This window comes from Cornus florida, unplaced genomic scaffold (assembly GCF_030987335.1).
Source record: "Cornus florida cultivar Cherokee Brave unplaced genomic scaffold, ASM3098733v1 CherokeeBrave_3.0.0_Hap2_Chr03, whole genome shotgun sequence".
NCBI lineage: Eukaryota > Viridiplantae > Streptophyta > Magnoliopsida > Cornales > Cornaceae > Cornus > Cornus florida.
The window spans coordinates 14,584,132-14,594,527 of NW_026775573.1; the positions used below are offsets into that span (position 1 = coordinate 14,584,132).

At 33.0% G+C, this 10,396-nt stretch overlaps 1 long non-coding RNA gene across 1 annotated transcript; it reads left to right on the plus strand.

Moving 5' to 3' along the window:
• Positions 1 to 3,106: 3,106 nt before the first annotated feature.
• LOC132298664 (uncharacterized) lies at positions 3,107 to 9,337 on the plus strand. The gene is made up of 3 exons (XR_009479921.1): positions 3,107 to 3,367; positions 3,530 to 3,581; positions 8,980 to 9,337. It is a non-coding gene; the product is annotated as an uncharacterized LOC132298664 (long non-coding RNA).
• Positions 9,338 to 10,396: the final 1,059 nt, after the last annotated feature.

Below are 10,396 nucleotides of genomic sequence, written 5' to 3' on the forward strand. Positions count from 1 at the left end.
CAGCCTTAGGAGACTTCATCATACTCACCACCTGCAGTTCCACAAGACAAAGCCTCTTTCTTGACAGTCTCTGGCTTCACGTCTTCTTCCTTTTTTGGTGTCACCACTGCTTCCTTCTTCGGTGACTTCACATCACAAGGTGTTGAGACATAGCACCTTCCAGAGCAGCAGCTTCTCCTTTCCATCTTCCTTAATTTTCCTTCTTCAAACTGCAGAGGAAATTAGAGACCCAGTTGAGTGAAAACTAACGGAACTTATGAAGGATGGAAAGAGTGTGTTAGGGTATTTATAGAAGAATATGAGGCTGCTCATATTCTTCTTCATTCATTGTGCAATTTATTTACTTGTACATAATGAACTGCACCACTTAAGTGAGTGCAATGCACTTTCAAGTGCAGAAATCCCATGGGTATGGATGGACCCTTCAGTAGGGTCCCTAGATTGAGTTTGGACTGCACCTATCATGTCTTGGCATTATAGATCAATCTACTTTTGATTGGCATAATTAGAGTAAATCTATTTAGAGTAGTGGTATTCATACTGAACACTTGCAGTGAATTGTCTAATCGAATAATTTTTAATTGGTTATTTATACCAAATACAACTAAGTAAAGGGCTTCACTTCCTTATTTGTTGCATAATTGGCCAATTAAAAGAGTATGTTTAACAATTCACTGTAACTGTTCGTAACAATCATTTTCTATCTATTTATATCTATTTGTCAAGTAGAGAGCAACCCAGATAATATCTAGGGATAAGCGTAGAAAACACCCCTATAGATGCTTATAGTGCATGCCATACCTGACATCCCTCATGTGCAAAAAAATACCCTTAAAGTTTTAATTTGTACAAATAGGTCCCTCTTGACACATTTAAGTTAGAGTTTGTTTAAGTTACACTTATATTGACATTTTACATATTATTTAAATATATATATTTTGTGAAATGACGAAAATGCACACAAAGCAAAATGACGTCGTTTAGGAAGATAAAGAGAAATAATGATTATTAGCCTAGCTAATTTAAATTTTAAATAAAAATACTTATAAAATATGAGAATGTTATTGATAATATTAGATATCTTAAAAAGAGATTATGTGGAAGTTTAAGATGCATGGTTTTTGCCACTTCTCCATCGTTCTGAGAAAAAAAAAAAAAAAAAAAAAAAAAAAAAAAAAAAAAAAAACTTAATAGTAGTGCATATATATATTGTTTGAAAACTTTATGTACATTTCATAGTAGTATAGATTGATATGTATGTACTTTTGTGCCTAAATGTGTATATACTCATTTGCTTTGTAAGTTTTTTTTTTTTTGTTTAATGTGTATGAATATGTCTCATCTATCGTTTGAAAGTTATAGAACTGCATTTATATAACTATAGAATGACATCATCTTGATAATTAATGGTGTAATGACGCCATCCATAAAAGTTGGATACTATATCATCTCTCTTGATTTATAAGTCTGATTATGAAAATTGCTGGGGTTTGTGAATTTTCTTTTGGAGTCAAATTGTCCAATTTTAGGTTTTTTTTAGTGACTGAAGTTACTGCAATTGGATTCCTTCTGTAATTAATGCTCGAACAATTGCACTTTAACTGCTTCAAAATAAAACTATGTAAATTGTTCAAGTCTAGAGAATGCTTTCAATTACAATTTGTTTACAAGTTATACGAGCCTTTTGGCATTCGCCTACTTGAGCTATACTCATTTAATAATAAATAAAATGTGAAAGTAGTTCCTTGAACAAGTATTATGAGAGTTCATGAACAATTATATATGTATGCATATATATATATATATACACACACACACACAGATACATATTTATGTTTACTGTAAACATGTGTTATATACTAGTGTAAATGTGCAGTCACTTACTGTAACTCCACAGCATTAACAAGTGTAAATGTGCAGTCGATGGGCCTGATGGCGATGGCGATGGCAGTTGGTGGTGAGAACGGGTTGGCGATGATAGGTATGGTTGTGGGGTGGCGAGTGGGGAGAAAAAGGGGCCGTCGATGGTGGCGGTGATGGTGTTTAGTGGCGGCGATGGTGCAGGCGGCGATGGTGGTTGGTGGCGACTCTCTTTCTCCCTCATCATCTTCTCTGGTTGTCATTATGCAGAGAGTTATTTTTGTCATTTAATATGCCTGATATTTTTTTATAAAAACGAATTAAAAATTCAGGGACATTTATGACATTTCAAACCTCATGATATATGAAATATAGGGAGAAAAGTAAATAAAAAAATTAACTATTATATTCAGAAGAGGCCACGTCAAAGTAAGAAGTTTGAATCAATTCTATTATTATTTTTATTTGTGTGGATTTGTTTTTATCCGCAAATTTTTAAGCTTATCCTACTTCAAATTTTAACTTGTGCACAAATATTACATGTCATTTCTTACTAATTAAGTGATATTGTCTCAACCGGAAAGGGCCTACACAGGAACGGTCGGCCATCTTTTATAAATAGTTTGATTTATTTATGGCTATGAAATAATAAGCTAACGTTGGTGAGTGTGAATAAAATTGAGATTAAAGAGAGATATATCATAGTATTGTTATGTTATAGCATGCGGATGCGGAGAAAGAAAATCATTACATCATATATGAATTTAAGAATAATTTTGACATTTTTTTTCTTCTTGTTTCTTTGTTAATGATAAAGTATGGCTAATTTAGTAATTATAATGCCAAAATTATGATTTGTCTGTACAAATTAAAAAAAAATAAGGGATTTTTCTAACAATAAAGAGTAATTACACCTTTTGTATATTATAATAGAATTTTTTAACTCTACTTAATAATTAATTTTTGATTTTATCAAAATGATTACGATTTATGAGAGTTTCAAAAAGAAAAGCTCAAAGCCAAAGACCTCAGTTTAATAAAATTTCAAAATATTAAAACCTAGCGCCTTTTCTCTCAATTTTTCGCAACTCCTTGTCCTTGTCACTCCTTTCTCTCATCCAATCAGAATCGTAACAGAACACCACCACAGAGCCCAAGAACGAAGGTGAGTTTATGAATTGAACTCGTATATATTTTTTTTGTTCTGTGTTTGTCTCTTTTTTCTTATAGTTCTTACCCTGTTCTCTCTCCTCACACCAGCGATTCTACCGTCTCCAAATCAAACCATAATGGAGAATCAGAGTCAGCTCCCAGCCGCCGCCGCCGTTCCCCAACCCCCAGCCGCCGCCGTCCCTCCCCAGCCCCCTCTCGCCGCCTTCAACCCGACTCTTCACCCTGTCACCTGTGGATGCGGCAGTAAGATTCAAATCAGGTTCCCGTACGGTGCTCATCATAGGGTCACATGCCGGAGGTGCGGTGACTATTTTCACTTCGACATCCCAGCAAAGTATGCATTCTTCTAGAATAGAACAGAGGATTTTGTTATTTTGATTGCAATTTATTTTATTTTATTTTATTTTATTTATTATTATTATTATTTTTTCTGTTGTTGGATTTAAACTATTCAATTAATATTGTTTACTTTCCTTTTCCCCAATTTTTCTTACAGTGATTGAGCTGTTTAAGCTGGACGCTGAGATAGTATGGATTTTGAATCTTCGGTAAGAAGTACATTCTCTTGTTCTTCTTCTATCCAATTACTTTTCTGTAAATCAATATTTGGCTTGAGTTGGTTGTATGTGGTTCTATATCCATTAAATGATGTTGTTTTAGCTTTCATATCACTTCAACTTCGGTTTGATTTGGGTAACTGAGATCAGATTATAGATTTGGGTGTTCCAAATACCCTAGGTTAGGTTTGGGCATTTGAAGAACATATCTTTTGTCAGGTACCTAAGTTGATGCTTTCTATGTGATTTTTGAAAATGAGTTTGAGCTTACTTTTCTCCTTTTAATGATCAGAGTTAGTAGTCACAATATTGTTAATGAAATCAGTTGAGTCTTCTGTTGATCACTAGTCTAAACTTTGGATATTTTGTTGAATATTCACACTGAGTTGGATATCAGTCAAATTATAATTCAGTGTGAATTTTCTCTCATTGTTGTTTCTCCCACGAACTGTTTGAAGTCCTTAATTATTCCAACTTAAATAACTAGAATTTGATCATCGGTGGGCTAGTGCACTTAGGATATGCTGAAAATATTTTGTACTTATCCTAATCTGCTTCGTGCATTGTCTATTTAATAGAGCTCCTTTATTATTTTTTTACTTTTCTTTTCTGGGCTAAATGAATTTGGTGTTGAATCACTACTTTTTGTATCTTTTAATTTGTGAATATGGTGGTGTTTTGTTGGAATCTTATATGCTTCATGGTAAACTGAGTTGTAACATACCATTGGGTGTTAATTATAAATTAATCTGCTAATTCTGATACCAGGAGAGAACATTTTTTTTTTTTTTTTTACCAGTGTTAATGTTGTTGTTGCTTATTCATCTTTTGTTGTTAATGCCATATCTTTGTTAGCAATTTGACTTACTGTTTTGGTCTATTCCATTTGTGTACTATTTGATCAATCTCGATTAATGGACAGATTAAAATTTGTTTTTGTATCCTAGACACTAAAGTATTTTCTCTAATATCTACTGTTCTCTTAAATCTTGTTATCTTAAGAACTTATTTCCGTGCTCTGCTGTCTGGCATGGTAGCATTGAGAAAAGTACTATGACAAACTTGAAAAGATGTGAATCTTTTAGGTTTTGTACAGTATTTCCTTACGTGCAAAGGTTTATGTTCACAGTCTCCTGTCCTTTAAGAGCAAGTAGAAACATAAATAAAGATAAGGTTATTGTTATCACCCATTACTGCTTAGATAACAAATTATGTCAACCCTAAACCTCTTTAGTTATTGTCCTTCTTAAACTTTAATGTAATTAGGATCATCCAGCAAGTTTCGAAGAAGCGTTCCAATTTTATCTGCTTTTTGCAGTTCAACATCAACTAATTTCAGCCGCTCAAGGCATCTCATATTCTTGCCATCATCTTCTGCTTTTTTTAATTAACATGGATAACCCGCCTAATTCCTTACTGACTCATTGGTAAAAAATGCATCACGGAAAAAGCAATGCTGATAAAAAGTCCAATGCTGCATCTTCTCTCTTATTCTTTCAACCCTGGAGCAGCCACATCTTTAATTACCTTATAATGAACACTACCCTCATCAGACAAAGTGACAACTGATTTAGCGAAATCAATCAAAGCTAGAGTATCCATATTACTCAATATTTCCTTCACATGTAGTGATGGAAGCAATTGCTCAATATTTTTCTCCCCAAGTAAAGCTTTCATCAACAACACAACAACATTACAAGGACAAGCAGAGGGGGCATACCCCATCAAACAGTGGATGGTCAAAAATCATTTCCAGAAATAGTCTAGCAAACACAAAAATCTAATTAAAAATGGGATACAAAAGCTTCTAATATATCTATAGCTGCATAAAAAAGCATAAATCCAATCCTTTATAATCAACTCCGCACTCTTTAGTAGCCAGCCAAGTGGTCATATAGACCAGAAATGCCCTGTCATCAAGCAGTACACCAACTAATCTGACCAGCCCAAGATTTGTTGCCCAGAGCAAATACGATCACAGTGGAAATTAGCAAGACTATATCTATGGTAGTAACCAGCATAACAAACTGAGCAACTTATTCATTACATATTACCGTTCTTTTATTCCCAATATACTTCCAATTCATCTTTGCTCATTTCCTGTAATGTTTGATATCTGCAATGTCTGATAATTGCTTCGTATTTTCCTTCGCAACATCTTCAGTCAATTTATCATCTATATTGCCCACCTCCCCCAAATTTACTATCTTCTAAATATTCTAGAGTTTTAGTACAAAATTAGTTACATGCTAATATCTACAAAAATTTAGGATCTTTATAAAAAATCATGGTATTTCTTATATCCTTCTATGTAGGAATATTCTAGTACATCAAATCTACACATGATTGTTTATCTGGAAAAATTTTACTGAGCTATATCTTAAATGACTATGGTTGATCGACTGTAAAAGTGTTTGTTAAAAAATGATGAAATGACTAGGTACTAATCTTTCTTCTCGTTATCTTGGTTAAGAAATATGTTGGAAAACAGATATTGGTCTTCTACAAGAAACGGCTGTTATATTACCAGCTTTACCTCTTGGAAAAAAAAAAAGAGTTCCATAGTGAAATCCATCCTGCAGTATCATTTTTAGGCAGAATTTTTTTAGGTTGGGAGTTTTGTTTGCAAGAATATATATGTATATATATATTTTTTGAAGTATGTTAACAACATGGAAAGAGACAACAGGTCCATTTTTTTATTCTTTGAGTAGCCTTTTTGTGGCAAATTTTCATTTGTATTATCCTCTTCTCATAGTTATAAAGGGAAATCCTTTAAGTCATTCTTTCTTAATGGTGCATGCAAAGCCTTTTTCATCTCCTAATGATCAAATGTTTTGGTCATATGGTTTTTTTACACTGTAATTTTTTTGCTTTCCTTAATCATGTTGATTTTGTGTGGTTTTCTTTTGTCTAGGATTTACATATTACACTCAAACATATAAACATTAGAATTCCTAGCTTATTCTGGCATCTCACCTCTGGTGGTAAGCACTAAGCAGGTGAAATCCAACTTTGTTGCTTGTAGTCAAATAACCCCCAGTTAATTTTGGATCATATGTTCAATTTTAGTTGGTCATGTGGATCAGGTTCTCTTGTTTAGGACTCTTAATATAGTTTATGATAGATGAAAGATGATCAAGAATAATGAATAGCTGCTAATTAGTAGATGGATAATTAGAGGCTGTTTTGGAGGAGAACCAAAAGGAAGGTCTGTTTCCATTCCTGAAACTGTTAAAAAACATATTTTTGCACTTTTCCTTTCTTTTTCATTTGATCTTTATGAGAGGATCGCAGCTTAGATTTGTGCCAAGGTTACAGACCTGCCTGGACCGTCCAAAGGGTTATTGTAGATAAGACTCATGTCTAGCGGTAGCTTCAGGGAGTGCTCTTCTGTTATCAATGATGTTGCGCAGATGGGATCGAAGATCAGGCTCATTAAAAGGTCAGGGTTGTCTACATGAGTAAAGAGGGGTAGCATCTGGAAGTGCTCACTGATGGCTAGGGAAGGCTTATTGCAAGAGCTTTAATATTCTCTTTCCTAGGTAATATTCCCTTGAGCGCAGGTATAAATATGTAATCTTTCCAGTAGTGGTGGTCTGTCCCAACGTGAGATCAGTAGTTGTAACAGAAGGGATTTTTATCTGAATACCATCTAGTAACCAATTTTTTTGGAAATTCTATTTCTGATAATTGAACACCAATATAGGTTCATTTAACCTGCATTTCTCAGTCCATTCTTTTAAATCCTCAGACCACTCAGGAAGTTGCAATAGTAACATATGGCTAATTTTTTTAGCTAATATATTTCTAAAAATCAATTGAGTTACTAGCATGGAACATCTTATTACTTGGGCAAGTGGAATGATACATGAAATGTGATGCTTGATATTTTATGAATTAGTATGATATTTTCTTTGCCTATTGTAACTTCAAGTAGATAGAAACCTGCAGGGAATTAAAATACTGTCATGGAAAGCTACAGTTCAAGAATAACTGAACTTCGGGTTTCAAATTATAGTAGTCTATATTCATGGGTGGAATATTTGTAATTCAAAATTGAAATTTTAATGTTTGAAATAAAATGTTGCGTTTGGGGCGCCTTGGGGTTGGAATTGGAGAAAATTTAGTTCAAACTTTTAAACAATTACTAAAAACACATCTAAATCTAAATGTACCACTTAGGAAATGCGTTCAATCACAATCTGCTTGCTTGTTAATAGAAGCCTTTTGACATGCACCTACTTGAGCTAAATTCATTTAATAAACACACTCAGAAGGTCAGCTCCTTAATTGAACAGTGTTATGAGAATTCTTCAAGAACAATTATATTGTATGCATATACAATATATGCCCGTGTTCACTGTAAATATGTGTTACCTATGTTAGCTTCGAGGGTTACGTTAAATGTGTATTACATACATATATAGATGTATTACATACATACATATATGAATGTAAATGTGTACTCACCTGTTGTAATTTTCTATTGTTAGCATTTATAATTTAAACTTCTAAAATTCAGCCTTTATGATTTTAAGTACTTAATTTTCATTTTTATGAATCATCACCTTAGTGACAAGGTTTGTCTAATGGATTGTATTTTGTCAAAGGTTTTTCTTTAGTTATTTTTAAGTTCCATAACAATTTTGTATTTAGTTATATACATTACGAAATATACAATGTTTTATAACATTGATATATAGGTTATCATATCGATATTTCAAAATATAAAATTTTCCTTGAGAACAATTGACATTTACTCATGTAAAATTATTTTATTATTATTCAAAGTCATTCCCACTGAAAAGTTTTATTAGCTCCAGTACAGATTGTCAGTGCATATACTTTTGGGGAGACTCGAACTCTGCATCTTTCATTTCAATTAGACTTGAACTCCCCACCTTGGCTTTGAAAAGTAGCAGAAGAAGATACCATTAGATCACATGTCTTGGTTGTAGACTCTGAATCTCTTTAAGATCCTCAACATAAATAATTTGTTGTCATGGGAAGCTCACATTTGGAGAGAAAGATCAGAGAACTTATTATACCAGATCTCTCCTTATGTTTTTAACGGGTGATGATATACGTTACAAATAATCCATTTCTTTTTTCTTTTTATTGCAATTACACTCACGAAAATCTTATCTTAGATTCTTGTTATATTAAGAAATAAGAATAATGTTAAAAACTTTTAGTGTAAAGTAAAACATATCCAATGATGTTTGTGGAGGTGTGTATCACCTTGTTATTCCGGCATGGTATTCTTATAGAACAGAACAGTGTTGTGTTATTTTTTTGCTGCACATTTTTTCTGTTGTTTTAGTGTGGACATAAACCATAAACCATTCACTATTGCTAACTTTCTTTTTCCCATTTTTTCTTACAGTGATGGAGCTTCTTAACTTGGCTGCTGACAAATACAAATAGGATTTCTGGAAGTACATACATACTCTTGTTTCCCCTCTATCCAAGTACTTTTCCCTAAATCAAGATTTGGTTGCATGTAAGGGTGCCAAATACCACTTTATTCCATATCTACTCCAAGTTTAGAAGATTTAGATGTGTTTTTTTTTAGTAATAGTTGGAATTAGGGTAAACGGGCATTCATGTCCATGAAGAAATATAAACAGTGAAACTTGGAATTAGTTTGATAATGAGTTGGCAACATTTGTGATTCATTTCCTTCAACTGGTTTGAAGGTATTGGAAGTCCCATTAGGTGTGGTATTTGGATGATAAAATTAACTGAACAGATACAATTAAAAGTCAAACCTACTAAATTTGATGGAGAGTTTTAGTGGATATGTGAGGCATTGTCACTCTTATCTCTCGTGTTCTCAAATTTTTAACAAAATACATTTAATTAATCAATTAAATCAATTTTTACTATATTATAAAAAAACCAGACCATAGAAGATAGCTTCTGTTCTTAGATCTGATGATGACTAGTAATAGTTATACTTCGTTTTTTTGGGGCTGGACTAAAATTGTGTTGATTTTAATTTTAATTTTTATTGGTGTGGGCTCAAGCCCATCAGAATCTACCCCTAAATCCATCCTTACTTGAGCTTTGCTTTGGAACTTATCTAAAAAAAAATTAATATTTTGATAAAAAAAAAAGCAAAGAAAATTAATAGTTATACTAAGTAATAGTAATGAAGTACATTTGGGATACACTCGTGCCATTTCAAGCAGTGCTTCCTATATTTAAGAAGTCGTTCAACAAGATGGACTTTTGCGGTGCTTGTCGTTTTTCCTTCTGTATGATTGGTCTGCCGGGAGTGTTATGCTTCTGAAGGAATATGCAAGCAAAGCATGTTTAAGTAATAGCAATGAGACTACTTATCAAAAAAAAAAGAAAAGAAAGGTAATAGCAATGAGACTCTCCATTTGAAACAGTACAACAAGAGTAATCATATGAATATATGACGTGGATATCTTTTTTATATGTCTAATAATTTACTAATTTTGTGCATCGAATATACGTCATTTAGTGCACCGAATGGTTCACAGGACCACTCCTCCAAACAGGAGGGATTCACTTCCGACACGCAACCACTTGAACTATACTCATTTAATAAACACTCTGAAATTCGGTTCTTTAAAAGTGTTCTGAAAAATCTTCATAAATAATTTTGTTATATTCAATTGCATGGAATTGACGTTTTGAAAAGTTGTTCCCTTTTGTTGCTTGCACGCTCTTGAAGTGTTTTAGCTATTGATGGGCCAAAATAGTGTTTGGTCTCGTATGGAGAATTTGATAAATTTTGTTGGTACAGAGATAGTATTTAAGGAAAAGAGAAT